A 24591-nucleotide genomic window follows, 5' to 3' on the forward strand; every position below is an offset into this window, starting at 1 on the left:
TACTTGTGTATATTTCACTTGTGTGATAAATATCTGAAGCATGCTTCACAAACTGCTACAGGGGTACATAAAACATCCTCTCCGCAAATGGAACCTCATTACAATAGCTGTACTTTTTAAAGTGAGTATAGAGGCACCTGGGTAGCTCAATGGCGTCTGCCTTCAGCTCAGGTCATGATCCTGAGGTCCTAGGATCAAGTTCTGCATCGGGCTCCTTATAGGGAGCCTGCTTCTCCCTTTGCCTGTCTCTATGTTTCTCATGAATAAATAAATAAAATCTTAAAAAAATAAAGTGAGAATATATAATTCAATCTTCCAGCATTTCTCATTGTTAGAAATTCAATATTTATGGCTTTTGTTTCTTTTTCTTGTTGTAATGCACTAAGATTTTCCAGTACATCATAGAATAGAAATGATGAGAATGGATTTCTTCACCTTGTTCCTGATCTTTGGGGAAAAGCATTTAGTATCTCACCATTAAATATATTTGTTAGTTGTACTTTTTTCATAGATACTATCCATCTGCTTCAGATAGTTCTGTTCGTACTTGGCTGAAAAGTTATTAATAACGGGTATTTGATGCTTTTTCTGCATTTGTTGAGATGATCAAATAGTTTTTCTTTATTCTACCAATTGATAAACTAGTTTTTTGTAAATTAAACCAACCTTGTATTCCTGAGATTAAATCCTACTTTGTCATGATGTATTTCACTTTTATATTTTGTTGGATTTCTTTTTCTAATACTTAAAGGGTTTTCTTTCAGTGCTCATGAAGGATGCTGGTCTATAATTCTCTTCTGTTAAATATAGTTTTGTAATGGTTTACTGTCAAGGTTAAATCTCCAGCTTTTGGTTTGTAGAGCATAAATTTCTTCAGTTTTAAATTACTTTCCTCTTCTGTTTTCTCAAGGTTTATTATTATTTTCTAAATTTTTAATCGAATATCATTTTGAATCACAAATATAGTATAACTATCTCTCTGACTATTGCTTTGGCTACCACATTTTATTTATTTTTTTAAAAATATTTATTTATTTATTCATGAGAGACACAGAGAGAGAGGCAGAGACACAGGCGGAGGGAGAAGCAGGCTCCTCACAGGGAGCCCTATGCAGGACTCGATCCTTGATCCTGGGATCACCCCCTGAGCCGAAGATAGGTGCTCAACCACTGAGCCACCCAAGCATCCCAAGCTACCACATTTTAAATAGATGTTGGATTTTATTTATAATAGAGGATATGAAATGTTGCAGCAGGAATACCATGTACTTCAGTCACAGATAGGTTCTAAGAATGATTTTGTATCTACTCAGTGTTTCTACTAGCTGCCTGTCGTCTTCTTTTTTTTTTTTTTTCTTTTTTCTGCCTGTCTTCTGTGAATGCAGTATTGTCTCTAAATCTGGCCATTGACCTCCAGATTATAGGCAAGAATATGAGTCGGGGTAATCTGATGACATTTTATAGTTTGGCAACTCGCAGTTTTTGCTACTGACATTTTAGACTGGGTGATTTTTTTTATTGGGGGAGCATAGGGCTGGCTTGGGCACTGGAAAAGCATCTGACATCTGTCTGTTAAATGTCCATAGCAGCCTCCTTTGTGACAATTAAATTTTTCTCTAGACATTACCAATGTCCTGTGGTGAGGATGAGGTCAAAATTGCACCTGGTTAAGAACTATTGCTCAGGTCAGTTTCTTTGTTTCATTTTGTTATTGCTGTAGAGCTAGCTTTCCATGCAGAATGAATTCAAGGCAAAGGCAGCTATTTCAAACAGCAGGAAAATTATGGAATATATGCTGTGACTTCTACCTTGTTTGCTTTCATAAATGTTATGTGAACCAGGGACTAAGAGCATTTGAATATATGGTTTGAGACTGGGAGAACAGTATCTCTCTAGTCTGTGCCTTTTCTTTAGATGTATCCTACTAATTCTTTTAAAAGCAGAACTGCTTCCTTGGTTTTAAAGTCAGAGTAAGTATCCATTCATAATCTTCAACAGTCAGACAAGTATAACACTTGTTTATATTTCACCTGTGTTATGAATAGGTGAAGTCTGCTTTACAAGCTGTTACAGTGGCAGGTAAAACCTCCTTTTTAAAAAAAAATTTATTTATTTATGATAGTCAGAGAGAGAGAGAGAGAGAGAGAGAGAGAGAGAGAAAGGCAGAGACATAGGCAGAGGGAGAAGCAGGCTCCATGCACCGGGAGCCCAACGTGGGATTCCATCCCAGGTCTCCAGGATCGCACCCTGGGCCAAAGGCAGGCGCTAAACCGCTGTGCCACCCAGGGATCCAAAACCTCCTTTTAATAAATGGTGACACCATTATGATACCTGTGTATTTCAGAGTGAGTATGTATGACTCAATCTTCCCAACTTTTCCTCATTACTAGAAATTTCGTGTTGTGTTTGCCCTCCCCATTATAAGTATTAGTGTGAAAAATATTTTCTGTATATGGCAGAGACTTTTTCTTTTATGAATATACATATAAGTATGTATAAAAAGCCATATTACTTCCCCAAAGGACTGGGCAAGCCGTTTGTGATGTTACTTTTCCCTTCAGACTTTTTTGACACTTATTTTTGCCTTTTTTCCAACTCCCTAACTTTAAAATCACCATTTTAAAACTATTTAACAGTGAAGTGTATAAGATGCACTAGTATTAATATATTATACACATCTGCGTAACTGCTATCCAGATCAAGATCTAGAACATTTTTAATTCCCCATGGTGTACCCTCTTGTGCCTTTCCACTCAGTGCTTACTTTAGAGGTAACTAGTATATGATTGACTGTTATTTATTTATACGTGCATGTTTATTTTTTAGCGTTATAATTGACGAATAGAATTGTATATATTTGAAGTGCACAATGTGATGAGGTGGAATACATATACTTTTAAATGTTTATTACAAGCAGGTTAGTTAATGCATGCATTGCCCTACATAGTTAAGAATTCTTTATTTTGCGTGTGGCGAGAACCTGAGGTCTACTTTAGTATATTACTTTCTTAAATATAAGTTTTACTTGTCCTTAAACTTCATGTAATAGAATCTTCTATGTTTTACTTTTTTCTTTTGACATAATGCTGTGAGACCCGTCCATGTTTTTACATGAATTCTTGTTGTTCTTCATTTTCAGCTTTTTTGAGGCAAATTGATAAATAGAATTAAAATGTGTTTACAGTGTACAGCATGATAGTTTGATATGTATATACATTGTGAAAGAATTCCCACCAAGTTAATTAACATATCCATCACCTCACATATTTCTGTGTGTGCACCCATAAGTTCTTCCTTAGCAAATCTCAATTATACAATATTATCAATAGTAGTCACCATGTTATACATTACATCTCAGACCTTATTTATCATGTAACTGAAAGTTTGGATACTTTTACTGCCCTTTCCCTATTTTCTCTATCCCTCTGCCCCTAGTAACCACCATTCTACTCTGTTTTATTAATTCATCTCTTTTTTTCCCAAAGATTTCCACATGAAAGTGATAGTAGTTCTGTTTTTAATTTCTTGAGGAACCTTCATACTGTTTTCCATAATGTCTATACCAATTTACATTTCTACCAACATTTTATAAGATTTCCCTTTACTCCACATCCTTGCCAGCATTTATCTTTTATCTTTTGTATAATAAACATCTTGACAGGTGGAAGTAATATCTCGTTGTAGTTTTGATTTGCATTTCCCTGGTAATAGTGATGTTGAGTGCCTTTTCATGTACCTATTGCCTATTAGTATATCTTCTTTGGAAAAGTGTCTGTTCAAGCCCTTTTCCCATTTTATTTAAGTAATTTATTTATTTTAAGATTTATTTGAGAGAGAGAGAAATCGAGGAGAGAAAGGGGCAGAGGTAGAGAATCTTCAAGAAGATGCCTGCTGAGCATGAAGCCTGATACGGGACTCCATCTCCTAACTCATGAGATCATGACCTGATCCAAAACCAAGAGCCCGAGCATGAGCTGATCCAAAACCAAGATTGAGCACTCGATCCCGGACCCCAGATTACACCTGAGCTAAAGGCAGATGCTCAACCAACTGAGCCACCTCTTTTTTTTTTTTTTTTTAAAGATTTATCCTTTGTCTATTTTTAAATGACGGTTGTGGGTTTTTGTTTTTGTTTTTGTTTTTTTGCTATTGAATTATATGTGTGTGTATTTTAGATATTAACCCCTTTGTCAGATATGTGGTTTGTAAATATTTTTTACCATTCTATAGGTTGCATTTTTGTTTTGTTGATGATTTCCCTTGCTGAGCAGAAGTGTTTTGGGATGTCTGAGTGGCTTAGTGGTTGAGCATCTGCCTTTAGCTCAAGGTGTAATCTGAGGTCCGGGATTGAGTCCCACATCGGGCTCCCTATGGGGAGCCTGATTCTGCCTCTGCCTCTGTGTCTCTGCCTCTCTCTCTCCCTGTCTCTCATGAATAAATAAATAAATATTTTTTTCAAAAAAGTGTTTTAGTTTGATGTAGTCCCACTTGTTTACTTTTGTTTTTGTTTCCTCTACTTTTGGTGTCACATCCAAAAAAATCATTGCCAAGATTGACTTGAGGAGTTTACCCCCTGTTTTCTTCTAGTAGTTTTATAGTTTCAAGTTTACTTTCATTTCTTTAATATAGTTCGAGTTGATTTTTGTATATGGTGTAAGATAGAGGCCCCACTTCATTCTTTTGTATGTGGCTTTCCAGTTTTTTCAGCACCGTTTATTAAAGACACTATCTTTTCCCTGTTGTATATTCGTCTCCTTTGATTCTTTTGTAAGATTTTATTTATTTATTCATGAGAGACATACTCTGGGACTCTGGGATCACGCCCTGAGCTGAAGGCAGACCCTCAACCACTGAGCCATTCAGGCATCCCTCTTGTCTCCTTTGTAGAAAATTTATGGACATATATACTTGAATTTTTTCCTGGCCTCTATTTTGTTCCACTAATCTATGCATCTGTTTTTTGCCAATGTCATACTGTTTTGATAACTTTAACTTGATAGTACAGTTTGAAATCAGGAGGTATGATGCCTTTAGCTTTGTTCTTTTTTTCTTGAGATTGCTTTGGCTATTCAGGGTCTTTATGGTTTTATACAAATTTTAGGATTGTTTATTCTATTTCTTGGACCCCTAAAACATACTACACTATATGTTAACTAATTAGAATTTAAATAAAATCTTGAAAGAAAAAAAATACCATTGGAATATGTTTTTAAATTTTTATTATTGAAGTGTAGTTGACATACAATGTTTTATTAGTTTCAAGTGTACAACATGATGATTCAGTAATTCTATACATTATGCAGTACTTAACACTATAAGTGTAGTTACCATCTGTCACGGTATACACATCATACAGTGTAATGACTATATTCCCTATGCTGTACTTTTCATCCCTGTGACTTATTTTAAGTGTGTACTTCTTAATCCCTTTTACCTGCTTTAGCCTATCTTTCCACTACCCTTCCTTCTGGCAACAACCAGTTCTCTGTATTTGTACATCTGTTTCTGTTTATTTTGTTTGTTCATTTGTTTTTAGATTCTACATGTAAGTGAAACCATATCACCGAACTACTTTCTGGATTTCACTCAGAAGGAACTGCCTTGTGTGTTGCTATACACTTGGTGTGCTGATGGCAGGCAGGAAGTTCAGGAGCCTTCAATGTTTCCAGATCTGTCTGGTGGTTCCTTTGTTCTTTTTGTTGCTATATAGTATTCCACAATATATCCTTTCTCTTTGCTATTTGGATTGTTTTTAGTTTGGGGCTATTATGAGTAATGCAGCTATACACATTCTTATGCATGCTTTATGGTATACAGATGAATTAATTTCATTTTTGGTATATATTTAGATGTGAGATTGCTGGGTTTTAGAGTGAATATATGTTAAATTTTAGGTTTTTTTCTGCCAAGGGATTTTACAGAGTAGTTGTTTCAATTTAATCTCCAACCTTTAATATAGGGGAGTTCTAGTTGTTCTACATCCTTGTCAACACTTGGTATGATTTCTCTCTTTGCAATTCTCTTGGATATGTTGTGGTATCTCATTGTGGCTTTAATATTCATTTCCTCATTGAGGAAATGAAACTCTTTGGCTCTTTGTATCTCCTTTTTTATGAAGGATCTATTTATGTTTTCTGTCCATTTTTAAATTGCATTGTTTGTCTCTTACTAATAGGAATTCATTATATATTTTGCATATGAGCCCTTTGTTTTTTTGTTTTTTTTTCATATGAGCCCTTTGTTAGATGTATTGCAATAATCTCTTAATCTGTGCTTGTATCTTTACTTCTTTAGTAATGACTTTTGATATAAAATATTTTGATAAAGTATAATTTATCAAATGTTTTTCTTGTAGATTTACATATTATTTAAGAAATTTCTCCTACCCTACTCACAAAAATGTTCTTCTATATTTTCTTCTGGAAGCTTAGTTATTTCAGCTTTCACATTTAGGTCTATGATCCCTCTCAAATTAATATTTAATATGGTGTGAAATAAGAGTGAAGTTAATTATATTTTTTTCAGGATTTTATTTATTTATTCATGAGAGATAGAAAGAGAGAGGCAGAGACATAGGCAGAAGGAGAAGCAGGCTTCCAGCAGGGAGTCTGATGTAGGACTTGATCCCCAGACCCGGATCACGCCCTGGGCCAAAGGCAGACACTCAACTGCTGAGCCACCCAGGTGACCCTAATTATATTTTTCATATGGATATCCAGTTGTTCCAATACTTAGTTATAGTGGCACTTTGGTCGTAAATCAAGTGACCGTATATATTATCACTACCCTCAGATTTGACAGTGATCTCCATATGTATCCTACTTATACATCTTTTCATTAGGGTATATATGCAGGACTACAATAATGAGTAAAATTTTCTGGTCTTGCTAGTTGAACTTAATAGTTGAATTACTTCTTTCTTTCTTAATAGAAAAGAGTAGAGGCAGTTTGAACCCATAACCCTTCTATCTCTGACCTTTCTGTTTCATTTATTTTTTTCTTTGAAATTGTTCATTTTTCATTTGGAAGCTCACTTTTTACTTAATAAATAAAAATAATGGTTCACTGCTGGCCTTCTACAAATTTTGCATGGTTACTTTTATATTTAAATACAAAACTTGAGAATTTGAGTGTTTTTAAGTTTTCAATACCAACTTTAAAAGTACTCTTACTACTTATGTCATAACTCACATATTTTGAACAAGGTATTTGATATGCTCAGTTTCACCTAAATTATTGTGATTTGTTTTACCTCCAGGCTATATATGTCACAAATGCAACAGGAGCTTAATTACTCAGGAAAAAATAATTTGAAAATAAAATTATTTAAAGAACTGAGATAAGAGATGGCCAGTTGGATGGTTTGTTCAATCATTGGGTGTTTTTTTCACCAGAGGCTACAACCTTACAGAGCTTGTGATAAGGGATTTTGTCATGTGAGTTTTGCTTTTTTATAGACTAAATTTTGTGAGCTTGATTCTCAGATTCAGATGATTGGGATGAGCTCTCATTAGTTCCTTGTCTTCCCACTCTTGTTTTAATTTTATACTCTGTTATTTGGTATGCTTCTAGGTACTTTGAGGAATATATTTAAATAGCTCTCTATGTATTTTCTTTCTGCCAAGAAAGTAATGATAATCTGGACGGCCCAAGGCAAGAATGTGTCACCTGATGTCTGAGGAGAGGAATTACCTTCAAATTTTAATATTTCTGGTAACAAGGTATTTGTTAGTTGATTAGTTGATTGGGAGTAAGGTTTTTCTAATTTCCTTTTTTTTTTTTAACATTTTATTTATTTATTCATGAGAGACACAGAGAGAGAGAGAGGCAGAGACACAGGCAGAGGGAGAAGCAGGCTCCATGCAGAGAGCTCGATGTGGGACTCAATCCTAGGTCTCCAGGATCACGCCCTGGGCTGAAGGCGGCGCTAAACAGCTGAGCCACCTGGGCTGCCCTGGTTTTTCTAATTTCCTATGTGAAGAAGTGTCTTAAAATTAACTAACTATGCTTTCCAGTTTTTTGTTGTGATTTATGAATTTTCAGAATTGTGTTTTGTTATGTAGGTATATCCATTCCTGGTCTCAGAAAGTAAAGTTTCAGGGAGAAAGTGAGGGGAAACTCTGTTATATAATATTTAGTCATTTATATTCATTTTTAAAACTTCGGCGGTTAGGCAAAGAATATTTCTATGGAGCTGATATGTTAACAAGATTGGGTAGATATCCATAGAATTTTTTAAAATAAGTTGGTCGAGAAATTAGAGAAAGAGATGTACAAGAGTGTACATATCAGTGGACCATATAGGAAGTACCACCAAGAATTTAGACCAGTCCTCATTACCTATCAAGAGCTTTGGCATTTGGCTTGCATTCTTTCCACATTGACTTAGGACATCATCCTGGGACATCTGTTTTAATTCTTCCATCTCAACTTCTATAAATTTTATTCTGACTCCATTCTCTTTCAGCAATCCTTTCACATAGTCTTTTGTTACTATGAGAACTTTTATACCTCTGAATATTATATTTCAGTATTCTACTCTGACTTTAACCTTCTAGTTTCCTCACTCCCTAACTTAATACACCTTGTTCTCTGTTTAATCTCACCAAGACCTTTAAATCTTGACATCTTTACTTTCTCTGAGTCTATCAGTCCTTTCTTTGCTGAACCTGAAGTTCATCATCACTCTTTAGAAGATTTTCTCACCATTGTCCTCTTTGTCTTTCAGATGCCCATCCCTGTATCAGAATTGCAGTTTCTATGTTTCCATGGTCAGGTTGCTGAATCTACCTGAAGGAAATGACATATTATCCAGATTGGTGCCATTTCGTATTTATGGTACCCATACTCATCGGGCTCTTAATGTTGCTGTTTTCTTTCCTCTTTTTTCTTTTTCCTTCTCTTTTTTCTTCTTTTTCTTTTCCTTTTCCTTCTAAGAATGTATTTTTATGTAATCTCTATACTTAACATGGGGCTCAGCGCCATAGCTCTGAGATCAAAAGTTGCGTATTCCACTGACTGAGTCGGCCAGGCACCCTCAGTGCTGCTCTTTAATGATCCAAAGATTTCCTGCCTGAGGAAGGCATTCTTTTGCCTGTGCCTACAAAGTTTAGAGAAAAACACCTTGAAGAACTGGAAAAGGATTTTTTTGTGAGAGCCCATATAGGAATAAGGATAGTGTTTTCCTGTAAGGAGACACTCTTGTTTGGTGTGTCAGAGTAGTTAACAAATAGAAGAACCCAGACTCCTCAACTGCCTCTGCAATACTGTTCCTCAGGGTGTCCAGAGTATCAAGAGTGAGAATGGCAGAAAACTAAGTTTCCCCCCACCCATCTCAACACTTGCCTGCATATCTGCACCAGTTCTCAATTCCTGGTTCCTTTTCTTATTAAGAGCTCAGTTTTTGTTTTCGTAATCTCATATCCTCCTCATTTCTCCAATATCTTCCAGTGGTTGATAACCTCCTTTCATTGCTTTGACATTAAAAATGGGGAAAAGGTATGAGAAAGAAAAGTTAGAAAAGTCATTGTCTTAAGTTTAGTAAGACTACGTACTTAAGTGAGAATTTCTACATGCAGAACAGAATGCCTTCTCATCCTAAAATCTAATTTATACATATCTTATTGATCACAGTAATATTTCCATAAGTGTATAGAAATTGTTAAAGTATAATTGACATAATTTAAGGTGTGTGTTTGGAAATTATAAGCTATTGTGAAAATATGCTGAATAAAGTAAAATGAAAAGTACTAATGTCTTGCTAAAAATTTTCATTGATTCTCCAGAGAGGCCTATTGCCTAAGTAATTAGTGGTGGATGGTTTATGTGGCTCTTGTACAAGCATGTGACTCTAAATACAGGTTATGTTAATATCTTCTTTCAGTCAGCTCCTTTGTTTCAATTTTGAATTTACTATGCAATTTAAGAATATGAAATACTTCCGATGAGTGAATATCCTGTTTCATTGATGGTGTAATGTCTGGTTTGCTTGGAAGGTGTATACCTCATGATGATACATTGCTGTCTTGGTACTAATCATCCTGAAACAGCAAGAACAGTTTTCTTCAAGACCAGATAATCCTTGAAATTCTGGGTCTGCATATCTCTAACTCATTTAAAGTAATTAAAGTGACATTCTAACCAACTCTTTATAAACTATATTACACTAGTTTTTATAGTTGAGTGTAGGACAAAGTGTTTTTGAGAGGAGGTCAAAGAAATAGCAATGAGAAAGGTTAAGGGAATGAAAATATGTGCTTTGGTATTGTCAGGCAAAGCCACAGCTCTATTTCTCACCTCATATGCAGGGTAAGGATAGTATATTAGAAGATTGGTGGAGAAACAAACTGTCATTTATTTTGGGGATTGCTTAGCATCTAGATAGGGAGAATGAGAAAGGAGAAATAGGGAAAATTTTATCAAGGGTATAGGAAGGCAGTGGGAATGAAGTGGAAATGAGAAAAAAAAATGTGCTATTTTGTATAGAGAAGGTAGATTAGCAAAAGAATTTAAGGCTAAGAGTCAGTCAGCCTTATGTCATATATATAAATATAAAGGATCTATTTTGTATTACAGAGAATGTTAATAGATAAAGTGTTTGATGTTTGTACATTCTGTGTTTAAACAAATGATTTGGAAATCTTCTGACTATGCACTTTTGAATAATTGATATTCAGAATACATTTTGTTATCTATGAAGATGTTTGGTGGAGCTGATTTGCATTAAAACGTTCTTGATTCTCAGTAAGAGAAATACACAGATGCACAAAACAGTTAATTATCTTTCTTTTAAAATAAATGTCAAGAGAAACATTTAAAAGTAAGATAAAATATAGTGCTTAAAGAAAATTCTCAGAATTCAAACTATTTTATAATTATACACAGGGTAATGTAATTTTATATATTTTAATGTATATGTTAAAGATCTTATGGAATCTTTTTTAAAAAAATTCTTCAGACATAATTGCTTTTTCAAATAAACTCAGACTTCTTTCTTTCAATAGTTTCCTATAGGTCTAGGATACCTCTCTATTAAAATATTTGATCTGTATTTGTAATATTTAGAATTTATTTGTGTTTATCTTATTTTCTCACTTTGTAGTTTTGTTTTTTGAAGATTTTTTTTATTTATTCATGATGGGGGGCGGAGGGCAGAGAGAGGCAGCAGAGACACAGGCAGAGGGAGAAGCAGGCTCCATGCCGGAGCCCGACGCGGGACTTGATCCCGGGACTGCCGGATCGTGCTCTGGGCCAAAGGCAGACGCTAAACCGCTGAGCCACCCAGGGTTTTTTAACTGGCAGAAGTACTTCTTTTGCTTTGAGTAGTTCAGTAGAGTCCAATTAACAGGGGCAGTGTTGATGTAGGGTAATGTAACCCAGAGCTATCATTGCATATTAAAAGGACATTGTGTCCTAGAACCCAGTTACTATGAAATAAGCTATACTTATACATAAGTATAGTTATAAGACCTAATGGAGATCAGTAGCATTTGTTTAGCTGTTACCCATAAGTATAATACATATAAAAATGATTCATTTGTCATTGTTATCTTACCAGTTAATATTTTGTAAATATATATTATCAAAATAGGGTAACATGAAATTTTTCTATGCAGAGATGATCTGATATTCATTTTGAATATGAAAATATAAGTATTATGTCTTTAGAAATCTTGTCATTCAGAAAGTGATATTAACTGTTTTTATTACTGTTAATAATAGGTTGAGGTTAGGCTCCTTCTGGTTGTAAACCTTCCATATTCTCCCTTTTACTTTGTAGGGAGAGACAAGGGACCCAACAGGACAATTTAAATGATTAGTACTCACTTAGAAATGGGAGAATGGAAAATTAGCTTCTAATAGATGAATTGGAGTTCCCATCTTCCTCCAAAATTAATTGGCTAGTAACAACTAGCTGGTTAATGTTTTTAAGCTGTTTTTCTAATTTTCCTGTACCCCAGCTGTTTATATATCCATTGAATTTGTAGTGATCTGTTAGCTGATGTGAGAGATTGAGAATCAGTCTGAGTTAAAATGATATTTATTACTGGAGTGCTTGGGTGGCTCAGTTAAGCATCTGCCTTCAGTTCAGGTCATGATCTCAGGGAGTCTGCTTCTCTCTCTCTCTCTCTCTCTCTCTCTGCCCCTCTCTCCATTTGCACACGCTCTCTCTCTCTCTTTCAAATAAATAAAGTCTTTAAAAAATAATATTTATTACTGTCTTAAAATTCTTTACCCAGTATTGCTTCTCGGCCTTTTGGCTAAGATAAAGTGTAAAACTTTTTACCTACCATATCCTTTGTTAATATATTTGGGAGAAAAGATGAGAAAATTAATTTTCTAAGAAGGAAAGTAGAAATTTATCTTATTTGTGTTATTTTTATTCTTGGGGGAAAAAGAATTGTTATTGAAAAATATCATAAAACTATTTTATTTCTACTTCCTGAAATTTTTAATTATTTTCAGTCAAGATAAAGAAAAAGAAAACCAGTATAAGGCTTTGGTAAATATTTACTTAATTTTCCATTACCTAGATGATTTTTTTCCCCCTAAATCTGCTCCTCCTTTAGTGTTTCCCATAAACCAAGAATCTTCGATTGGAACCCTGGGACTTGTTCTTGATTTTTTTTTTTTCCTTACCATGTATATATAATCTATCGACTAAGTCTCTGGACTTTACATTCCAAACATGTCTTTAATCTATCTGCTTCTCTTCATCTTCTCTACCATCCTAGTATAACCCATTATCATTTATTTAGACGACTGCAAGAGCCTCATAAGTGGTGTCTATGCTTTCACTCTTGCTTTCTTATATACCACTGGATTATCCTGACAGTATTCGGAATGGTCTTTAAAAACTTTCTTGCTAATAAAACTAACCAGTATACTAAGCAGCCAATTTATTATTTGATAAACTTGAAAATAAAGAGAATCAAGTATTTATCCTTTTCTTACACTGTGGAGCATATGGTTGACAAAGGAGGTTTTTCCTTTACTGAAGTATTTCAGTTGATAGGTAAAGAAGGAATTATAGAATTATAGTATCAATATTTTATACCCCTCTCATTAAGTATTATAGTAGGATAATTATTGCTAACTGCTAATATGTGCATGTAGAGATAACATATTGTATGCCTCCCAGTTGGAGTATATAACATGAACTATGGAGTAGTTTTGCTAGAAATTTGAACTTGAGTCTGGTTAAACATTCAGATCTACCTATCATTTATAGGAAATACAGAAGACAGAGGCACATGTTAAATGACACTATAAGGATACCATCAGGAAATCTGGAGTGTGGAAAATCCTATAGGACAAATAACCCAGTTTTTTTCCCAACAAATTGTAAGAAGAAAAAAGTGAAGGAATCATAATCTATAGATTAAAAGACCAAGAAACTTATTATTTGCAACATCTGGACCTTATTTGGGTTTGATTTGAACTAGTAAGCTTTAGAAAAAATTAATACACAGGAAAATTTGGACACTGTCTAGGGAGTTGGTAATTTTAATGAATTATTCTTGAACATAAAGATTTAATGATAGTAATGTTGATAGGGGTTATATTTGCAAGAAGAGTCCTTATCTTTTAGTGATATATAGTAAAATGTATATGATGAAATGTATATGATGAAATGATACAATATCTGAGGAATAGATAAGAATGAGTAAAGGTACAAATTAAACAACACTGGCCATGAATTGATAATTGTTGAAACTGAATGATAAATATATATGGATCTATTTTGCTCTGTTCTCTCTTTTCATACACATTTAAACTTCCTATAATTAAATTTAAAACAAAAAGCCTTTGCACTTAGACTCTAATTCAAACTCTATTTTAACAGATTATACCCAATCTGACCTCTACTTAGCCCATATCTAGCATGTTCACCCTTGCTCACATTACATTTGCTTTTTTCCTTTTCCTCAGATACCCCAAATTCATTCCTACCTTAGAGCCTTTGAACTTGATGTTCTATCTGGACCCTTTGTCCCCTAGATCTTCAGTGTCTGTCCCCTGTTGGCATTCAGGTCTCATTTTATTTTTATTTTTTCAGGCCTCATTGTAATGTCACCCTAGAACAGCTACCTGTGACAATCATTTAATCTAGTTTTATTTTCATTGGAGCACTTACCCTGATTTGACATTTTCTTTTGTATTTATTTGTTTATTCATTGTTTCCACCCATTAGAGTATAAACTACAGGTGGGTGGTGGTAAGACTTGACTCTCTTGTTCACTTTTAAATTTCCAGGACTTTACCAACAAATAGGTGGCAAATATGATTGGTACTCAACAAATGTTTTTTTGAGGGCAGCCCAAGTGGCTCAGTGGTTTAGCGCCACCTTCAGCCCAGGCGTGATCCTGGAGTCCCAGGATTGAGTCCCACATCAGGCTCCCTACATGGAGCCTGCTTCTCCCTCTGCCTGTCTCTGCCTCTCTCTCTCTCTCTTTCTCTCTCTCTCTCTCTCTTTCTCTGTCTCTTATGAATAAATAAATAAAATCTTAAAAAAATAAATAAAATTTTTTAGGGTGAATAAATTAAATGTTTATGAAGCTGTCGAATGCTAAGAAGATTAACATTATTAATCTTTTACTTTTAGAATATCAACAGTATATAGTATTGTTGCCTAGTGAAAGTATTTAAAATTCAACTGGCATTTTCATTTATAAGTGTTTTCAAAGGCTCATGTGCAAGAGAATTAGCTTTGTAGCAAAGCTTCAGAAAGATTTTTGAAAATTCACAAAATGTCAAATTTTCTGTTAGCATTTGTTTAAAAATATTTGTATTTTGGGTAATGTCACATTTTGTCTAAGAGCTGTTTTTTGTATCTACATAAGTAGAGGTTAAAATTTGTGATATGTGTTTATATATGTGATATGAAAATTTGGCATACATTTCTTGGTTCATGTGAATGATAATGAAACACTTATAATTATATCTTCCATCAAGAAGGAACTGAGAATTACTTTATAGATAAATGCATTAGAGTAGATGAAACTGTAAAATTATTGAGATCTTCTCTTTATAGAAAAAAAAAAAACATAGAAGGGGCACCTGGGTGGCTCAGTTGGTTAAACATCTGACTCTTGATTTTGTCTCACGTCATGATCTCGGGGTCATGCGATTGAGCCCACATTGGGCTCCATGATCAGCACAGTGTCTACTTGATATTCTCTCTCTCCTTCTGCCTCCTTCCCTCCCCCTCTTCAGCTCTCTCTTGGTCTCTCTCTAAAATAAGTAAATAAAATCTTTAAAACAAACAAACAAAAGAAATAATATATTTGTTTTCAAATATGTGTATGTAAGATATATAAACAAATATATGTATGTATGATATATAAATATATAAATAAATCTAAGTAAGTATTGTCATTCAACATAATGGCTTTTGGGAAGTTGTTTATAATGTTTATTAGAATAAAATGATGTGTTTCACTGACAAAATAATTTTACTGTAATATTTATTAGAGATACATATGTGATGCAGACTGGTGGATTCCCTCTGTGTGTCCTCAGGAAGCTTTCTCTCCACAGCACACAGTATGTGCTGCAGAGTTGGGCTCATTTGGGCCATGGCAGAGGTTGTTCCTTTCATCATTATCCATGTGGCATATGGGAATTGTAGATCATGGCCTTTCCACCAGAAATATGCCATTATCTGCTTCTCTTCTTCACTGTATTCTATTAAATGATACAAATCTGGGAACTTCTTCAGATTTGGCTCTGTGCCAAGACACATTTTAAGTGGATTTGCTTGTTTGTTCTTGTACTCATTTCCTCATTTAAGTCTGTTTTCAACACAGGTTTATTGTGGCTTGTCATGTGGAAAACACGAGCTTAGAGATTGTAAGGAATTATAGAGATTGAACAAAGCATAATATATTCACTCCAGGGCTATTTCCTTTGGTAGTTTCCCTTTTGGAACTTCTCTTCTGGAATTGCCTTTAGAATGAATCTCTAAGTTATTTATATGCCCACACATTTATCTTAGTTTAGGAGGAGTCAGAGAAAATGAGCCTTTCCTCAGAGTCTCCCAGGAACAGAAGGATGAGAAGAGAGAATATCACTAGGCCCCGGATGAACCCAATGCTGGAGTCTCAGGGGCCTAGTTTTCTACCAAGGAAAAGTGCTGATTTTTCTTGTCATGGTCCCAGCTTTGCTCCTCTGCTCAGCCTCTAGTTTTTAGAAGTGCAGTTCCCAGAATGCCCCCTTCCTTTAGTTCCCTAACATTTCCACTTAGGGAAGAAGACTGCTTACCCTCTTGTGTTAGGATTCCAGAGGCATTGTCATCTTGCTGGATGGTGAAATGAGATCTCTCTAGTACCTTGCCATTTGATTTCTTTCTGTTGCGCTTAGAACCTGAAGATTGAGGAGTCTCAGATCTCTCAAGATGTTTGAGCCCTGGCTGGCCATAGGGCTTTCTGTGAGCTGTCTTGTTTCCTCCTTGGAAAACACTTGCTTGGAAGGGAGCTCAGTCTGGCTTCAGTGTGTCATCTGAATAACTGGGTGTTTGGAGGCAAGTCCAATTCAGATGAAGGTGCCTCTGAGGTTATAACAGGCCCTCGGGGAAGATTTGATTTGTGGGCTTCTGTCTCACAGACTTTATTCAGCTGTTTTACCAGAGGGCTTGTGGGAAGGGGGGTCTCCACTACTAGTCTTCATGGTATCCATGCAGTGCCAAGGATAGGAGAATGGGGATTTGAATCCTGGGCCTGAATAGGACTTTTGAGGTGCTCCTCTGTGGGTAGGTTGGGCTGTGGGGTTTGCATCTGGATGAGGGTGCACAGGATGCCTGCACTAAGTGTATGAAGATCTGCCATCCCAGCCAGATGCTTGTGCTGTGGAGGCTGCACTGAAGTGACTGGGATGCTCTTGGGTAAGCCCATCTCAACCAGGAGGAATAGTGTGGGGCCAGGTCCAGCCTGGGTGAGGAGAGGATACTGGACTGCACTTCTGTCTTTGCATACATAACAACTCCAGTTTGTTGGTTGATAATTTAACTATTGTCTCATTAAAGGATATTGCTGTTTGAGCCATTTCTTCTTCATTTTGAAAAATATTGTACTGAGCATCTTTATATATGAGATAGTACTGTTTTTGGATATATGGTTTGTGTTTATTAACCTGTTAAAGCACAGATTATGGTATACATAGATGTGTGTGGGGGCTAAGTGAACCAAATTCTTGTCTTTGCTAGTTTGATGTTCTCCTGGGTGCCTTTACATTGTACCAAGTTTTTTGAGAGCCAGTTTCTCTTCTTTACTTCCTTACTCCTTCCCTCCATCCCACTTCCCTCCCTCCCTCCCTTCCTTTCTTCCTTCCTCCCTTTTTAGTGAGAATATTTAAGTTCTACTCTCTTAGCAAATTTCAATTACACAGTACAGGGGATCCCTGGGTGGCGCAGCGGTTTGGTGCCTGCCTTTGGCCCAGGGCGCGATCCTGGAGACCCGGGATCGAATCCCACATCGGGCTCCCGGTGCATGGAGCCTGCTTCTCCCTCTGCCTGTGTCTCTGCCTCTCTCTCTCTCTCTCTGTGACAATCATAAATAAATAAAAATAAAAATAAAAATAAAAAAAAACAATTACACAGTACAGTGTTACCAACTATGATCACCATGTTTCACAATAGTTCCTCATACCTTATTCATTTTATAGCTGAAAGTTTTTATCCTTTTAATAACCACTCCTTATTTCCCCCACATTCCAGCCTCTCACAACTACTTTACTACTGTTTCTCTGAGTTTGACTTTTTTCAAATTTTACATATACGATACCATACAGTATTTGTCGTTCTCTGTGTGACTTATTTTCACTTAGCAGAATACCCTCAAGTTCCATCCATTTTGTCACAAATGGCAGGGTCTTCTTGTTTCTCATAGCTGAGTAGTATTTTATTGCATATATATATGCATACCACATTTTCTTTATCCTTTTGTTTATTGACAGACATTTAGGTTGACCTGGCTCTTGTGAATAATGTTGCAATAAACATGGAAGTGCAGATATCTCTTTGATACCCTGTTTTCATTTTCTTTGGAAAATATATACCCAGAAGTGGGATTGCTGGATCATATGGTAATTCTATTTTTAGTACATGAACTTTTTGGCCATTTATTATGTCTCGTTTGGAAAAATATCTTTTCAGTTCTTCTGTCCAGTTTTTAATTGGATTGTTTTTGCTGTTGAGTTATATGAGCCCTTTATATATTTTGGATAGTAACCCCTTATCAGAGATGACTATCAGATATTTTCTCCCATTCAATAGGTTGTCTTTTCATTTTGTTGATTGTTTTCTTTGCTGTGCAGAAGCTTTTTATTTTTTACTTTTTTTTAGAGAGAGACAGAGGGCATGGAATGGGGTAGGGGATAGTGGGAGAGGGAGAGAGTCTTAAGCAGGCTCTATCTATGCCCAGCATGGACCCAAAGCTGAGGCTTTCCCAACCTTGAGATCATGACCTGAGCTGAAATCAAGAGTTGGAGGCTTAACCAACTGAGCCACCCAGGTGCTTCTGTGCAGAAGCTTTTTAATTTGATGTACTCCTACTTGTTTATTTTTGCCTTTGTTTCCTTTGCATTTGGTGTTAAATACAGACAGTGTCAATGCGCTTAATACCCCTGTTTTCTTCTAGGAGTTTTACAGTTTCAGATCTATTTTCAATTCTTTAATCTATCTTAAATTGACTCTAAGATAGTGGTCTAGGTTCATTCTTCTGCATGTGGCCGTCCAGTTTTCCCAGCACCTTTTACTAAAGAAACTATCCTTTCCCTATTGTTTATTCTTGGGGAACCAGTTTCTTGCTTTGCTTTCTTTTCTTTTTTCTTTCTTTCTTTTTTTTTTTTTTTTTTTTTTGCCAAACATATCAGAAAGTTTAGTCATCCTATAATTACCAAGAATAAAATTGAATTGTTGCCATAGTTTTTTTGGAGAACAGAGGCCCTGTGTTTTCAAAATAAAGGGTGGAAGTATTTTGTAAAAGTGTTTTCTAAGTATATTAGAACATAAGTTATGCATAGGCCTTTAGGCAAAGATAATTGCTTAATATTTCATGTTTAAGGAAGTTTCTAACTTAACTCTGAATGGTTCTTAAGATGTGACAGGACCTATGAAATTGAGTATAAAAAATCTTTGAGTGAGTAGTTCTTGAAAGAGTCAGACACCTTACTTTTAGCTTTAATAGTAGTTGGTTTTTCCTTCAGTTTGATGGCCATCAGGAGACAAGGCTGCTTCTCCTATGATGGCCATGCCTATAGCATCTCCTAGTGTGGAACCCAGAGCCTGCAAACCACCCAATAACTGTCAGTGTTGATTTTGAGTGCTTTGTATTTCTGTGAATGATATGTCAGATGACAGATTTTAATGGTTTCCTTTGTTTTGAAGAGGACAAATTTAGAGTATTGATGGAAGTTTATGTGCAGAACTTTTTTGCCACAATTATTTGGTAATTTAAATGCAACCAAATTCAGTTTTTACAGATGTCTTGATCCTGTGTATAGGAACATCTGTGACCTACACTGCTAATGGGTGTGGATAGCTCTCCACGAAGGCAAGAATATCAGTCAATATTTTATTTTTACTGCAAAACATTTTTGCATTTGAACATCTGATTTTGGAATGCATGATTTTTTGGTTTATAGATATTTGCTGCTGAGCTTAGTTTATATATATAGCGTTTGGCTAGATATCTGTCACAAGCTTAAGATGATTGCTGATTGAAAGAATCTAGCTGAGGAATGTTTAACTGGTTATTCTTGAGTTTCCTTCATGAATCACTTATGTAGCTCCCCTTCACAAAACCATGAAATTTATACTATGAGTTTTCATCAAGAGTCTGTGTAAGAAACATCTACATCTGTACTTCTTTTGGAGAGTGGTGGAAGAGGAATAGACAGGATAGAGGTAACATTGAAAGGCAGTACATTATATGAAAGGAATATGGGCTCTGGTGTCAGAGGTTAGTAATTCTGTTGGTGGGAGTATGTAGAAAGTCTCTTTTAATTGTCTCTGTGTTTTCCAACAAAATAAGACATTTATTAGATCAATATGTTCCTGGCATTTTGGTTGGCCTGAACATACAAAAGTAAGTAAGACTTGTCCTCTGCCCTTAAAAGACGGATTCAATATTTTAATAATAAGACAGCAGCATGACCCTATTGCTAATCCACATTTCTTTCAGTTTTTTTTCTTTTGTATCCAAGATTTAGCTTTAGTTTTCTCATTGTAGGGTGTGTGTGTGTGTGTGTGTGTGTGTGTGTGTGTGAGTGTGTGTGCGCACGTCCCCCACCCCCTGTTTTTTCATGTATTGACTGGGGAATTGAGAGAAAGAGAAGGGGTGTAGTGATTGATTGATTCAAGCCATTAGCTAACATATGTTGGCAATCTATATATATTTCTTTACTCTGATTTATTGTCCTATACATTAATATTTCAGAATTACTGAGAGTATACTTGATTCAAGGAGTTAATTGTGTATATCTTCCTTGCTGGTACCAAAATAGCTTGGTTAGAACTTCAGCCTTTAATTTTGTTTGTTTATTCATAACTAGTTGACTATTTTATTATTTTTTTAAAAGATTTATTTAGAGGAGAGAGAGCAAGCATGCACACATGAGTGGAGGGAGGGGCAGAGGGAGAGAGAGGGAGAAAGAGAATCTCCAACAGACTCCATGTTGAATGTGGAGCCTGATGCAGAGCTTTGTCTCACGACCATGAGATCATGACCTGAGCCAAAACCAGGAGTCACTTAACTGATTGAACCAACCCTCTAGTTTACTGTTTTAAATATAAGACTCAAGCATTGGACTGTTTTGATGCAATTCTGCAAAAGTGTGCATTCATCATATGAAATAAAATTATTTCTTCTACTGGAAGAGAAAAAGAATTATATTAAAATGTGACTTAAAAACCATAGTCTGGAGACAGGTGGGTGGCTTAGTGGTTGAGAGTCTGCCTTCAGTGGTTGAGTGTCTGCCTTCAGTGCAATCCTGGAGTCCCGGGATCAAGTCCCACATCGGTCTCCCTGCATGGAGCCTACTTCTCTCTCTGCCTGTGTCTCTGCCTCTCTCTCTCTCTCTCTCTCTCTCTGCCTCTCATGAATAAATAAAGATAATATTTTTTAAAAATCAGTCTTACTAAAATTAGTCTAATTGATAATAAAGATTTTTTAAACTGGCAGCCATGATATTTGAAATAAAAATGACTTCTCTGGACATTGGTACTGAAACTGAGGCTGAGAAAATATGTTCCAAATAGTTTATATTTATTATTATTATCTTATTTGAGAAACCATAGCTTACAAAGTAGCTAGTTTATATATAGAACATGGGTTTGTGTTGAGTCTCATTATGATCCAATTATTTTTCTTCTGTTTCGTGGCATGGCTTATGGCCCCTACACTAGCCTATGTGTATGTATGTGCCACTAGAGAGAGGGATAGATCAGGGAAAATTGGAGTACAAGTCCTATTGGTCCATAGGTTTTTGGCATAATTTTTGTTTAAGAAGGTTATGATGATACTTACCTAAGTAATATTACTCTTCTAGTTGTATAGAGAGCAAAGTGAGGTCTAGAAAGATGACTTTCATGAAGATTACAAGTAATGTACTAAGTGTTTTGTTTATTGTCTTATTTTTCCAGCTTCATGAGGGCAGGAACTTCAGATGTTTTGTTCATTGCTATATTCTCAGTGTCTAGAATGGTGGTTGGCACATGTAAATGTTGGTATTAGTTTTATGTAATTAAACTTTGTAATGATTATCCTCTGTACCCACTTATGTACAGTCTGGCTTTAAGCATGTACATTAATGTGTGATCTGTAATATTAAAATAAATATGAACACACTAGATACCTCTTCAGGCAAGAACAACTTCTAGATTCATTGCCACGTTCACTTGCTCTTCAGGGTACAAGACTATTGTGAACAAGCCTAGTTATAATGACCAATGTGCTTAAATGAGAATGAAGGAACAGCTGCTCATTTAATGGTCTTTTAATGAGATGCATAAAATTCAGTCCGTTTTTCTATTTCTTTGCAATTTCGTGATCTCAGGTTTCTTAGATGTCTTTTGGGTACTTCTGAAGTAATTATGTAGTTTAGGAAGTTGGAAATTGCTGAAGTTGATGTGGTGGGAATTAGGTGGTTTTATGTGTTTATTTTTTACCCAGTCTTTTTTACCCAGTCTGTTTCCCATATATTATCTGTATCACCTCCATCTCTATTCTCATAGATGTATGTATTCCTTAATCTTTCTCAAAATCCTTTGTGTTAAAAGAAGTTATAGTTAAAACCTGCTGCATTATTTAGTTTTTATTAGGAAGTCACTTATAACAGTAAATTTATTGTTTTTTCTTTAGTTTTGTGGATGACTGGTCTACTTGTAAGCTTGAACAAGGTACACGTCACTAAAATGTAGAAATCTAAGTAATACATTCAACCAACATGTGTGACTTCTGCTCACTTCTTAGCCCTTATTTTTAGTCATTTACATATTTTTAAATTATATTCTGATTGAATATTTTCATGCTTAGTTTTACTCATGAGAAATTTCCCTTTAATTTGCAAAAAGCCATTTAACTTTGCTTGTGTCATGTAGGCATATGGCAAAGATATTTTTAAGTTACTTGTTTCGATCATTTTGGAATGTGGTGACCTCAAAAATGGGCAAATATTTTCTTAGCATTTGGTTAGAAGAATAAACGTGGTATGCTAATTGAGAGAAATTTTAATTTTGACTTATATGACAGGACAGGCTTGTATTTGTTTTTGTTTTTGTTTTCAGGCTTGTATTTGAAGTGATTTTTTTCAGTGTTAATATTATGGCTTGATTACCTAGTGCCTTTTTTTTAAAAATCCATAATCTCATTTCCTTTTTGGATAAAAACCCTATAAAGCAGACAATGGTTGTTTTTATTATCCCTATTTTGCAGAGTGAGTTTTGGGCAAGTCATTTGACTTCTGAGTTTCAGTTCTTTATCTGTAAAATAAGAATATTGGGGAGGATAATCTCTGATGTCCTTTAGAGCTCTACAGTTCTCTGTTTATACCATTGTAAAATGAGGGAACGGAAACACAGATGAGTTAAATAATGTTTGTTCAAATAAGTGCAAATAATGAATTAATAATGAAATCTTCACATCTGACTTTCTGATACACTATGAATTGACACTTTCACACAGTCCTTATGCCTATTACTGAAGTTTTGCTGACTTCTTACTGAAAATTCAGCAGTTTATAAAAATTATGCTATAGATTTAATATTTTTTTAAAAACTCAAGTATATTTATACTATAATTTTCAAGTTAAATTTATATAGTTTAGTAGGTGCTCACTCATATTTTTAAAAGGAGAAGGTCTTATAAATATCAATTCCCTTAGCAACTAAAGACAAGTCAGAAAAGCATATCTGAAATTTTGTAGTATGGTATAATAAGTAGGTCAGAAGTAGAGCAGTCTCACCTGTAGCAAAAGAAATAAATAGAAAAGATACTTTTTTAAAAAAGGATTTTAAAAATATTTTTACTTGAGAGAGAGAGCAAGTGAGTGATAGAGAACATGAGTGGGGGGGGAAGGGCAGAAGAAGGGAGAAACAGACTCCCCACTGAGCAGGGAGTCTGATGTGGGGCTCCACCCCAGGATCATGACCTGAACTGAAAGCAGACACTTAACTGACTGAGCCACCCAGGCACCCCAGAAATATTCTTTAAAAAAATTTTTTTATTATAATTGACATAAAATGTTACGTACATTACTTTTAGGTGTACAACATAGTAATTCAATAAATTTATACATTATGCTACGTTCACAAGTATAGTTGCCATCAGTCTTTATGCATCATATTACTTATTATTGACTATATTCTTTATGCTATGCTTTTTATTTCCATGACTTATTTATTCCATAACTGGAAACCTGTAGCCCCCATCCCCTTTACCTATTTTGCTAAGCCTTCCTCCCCTCTGTCAATCATTTGCTCCACCTTCCTCCCCTCTGTCAATCATTTGTTCCCTGTATTTATAAGTCTGATTCTGTTTTTTGTCTGTTTATTCATTTGTTTTTATTTTTTGTATTTTTATTTTGGTTTTGTTTTTGGATTCCACATATGAGTGAGATCATATGGTATTTCTGATTCTCAGTCTGACTTATTTCACTTAGCATTAATACCCTCTAGGCCCATCCATGTTGTCTCAAATGGTACAATATCTTTTTTTTTCTAGCTGCACAATATTGTCTTCCTTATCTGTTTGTCTATCAGTGGACAGGAAAGGTTCTTAAGTGACAATTTTCTTCCATCCTTTTCTTGATCCAAAATTTGTATTTGAGTGTTTGATAAGCATTGGAATGATTTGAGCTTTCTTTTGTTAGCTGAGTATATATATCCCTTTCATGACTGTTTATAGAAAGATGTTTTATATTAGTAGGAAAGTTAGATTAGACTTCTCAACCTTTAAGGGTTTGTGATTGAATTCCTTCCTATTCCTCACCTCAGTGGCAGTCCCTTCAATAACTTTTCAGGATTATATCAATCTTGCAAATTATGACATTTTATATAGATATAACACATTAATTTCTAGATGAGCTAGGATGAGG

General features: G+C 35.1%; 1 protein-coding gene and 1 pseudogene across 30 annotated transcripts in view; one reads left to right on the forward strand and one right to left on the reverse strand.

The window, feature by feature from the left end:
• Window positions 1-24591, forward strand: part of NUBPL (NUBP iron-sulfur cluster assembly factor, mitochondrial) — a 231053-nt gene that overhangs the window by 124610 nt on the left and 81852 nt on the right. The window lies entirely within an intron of this gene.
• On the reverse strand, window positions 16112-16892 carry LOC140639361 (cell division cycle-associated protein 3 pseudogene; annotated as a pseudogene).

The sequence above is a fragment of the Canis lupus genome, chromosome 9, assembly GCF_048164855.1.
Source record: "Canis lupus baileyi chromosome 9, mCanLup2.hap1, whole genome shotgun sequence".
NCBI lineage: Eukaryota > Metazoa > Chordata > Mammalia > Carnivora > Canidae > Canis > Canis lupus.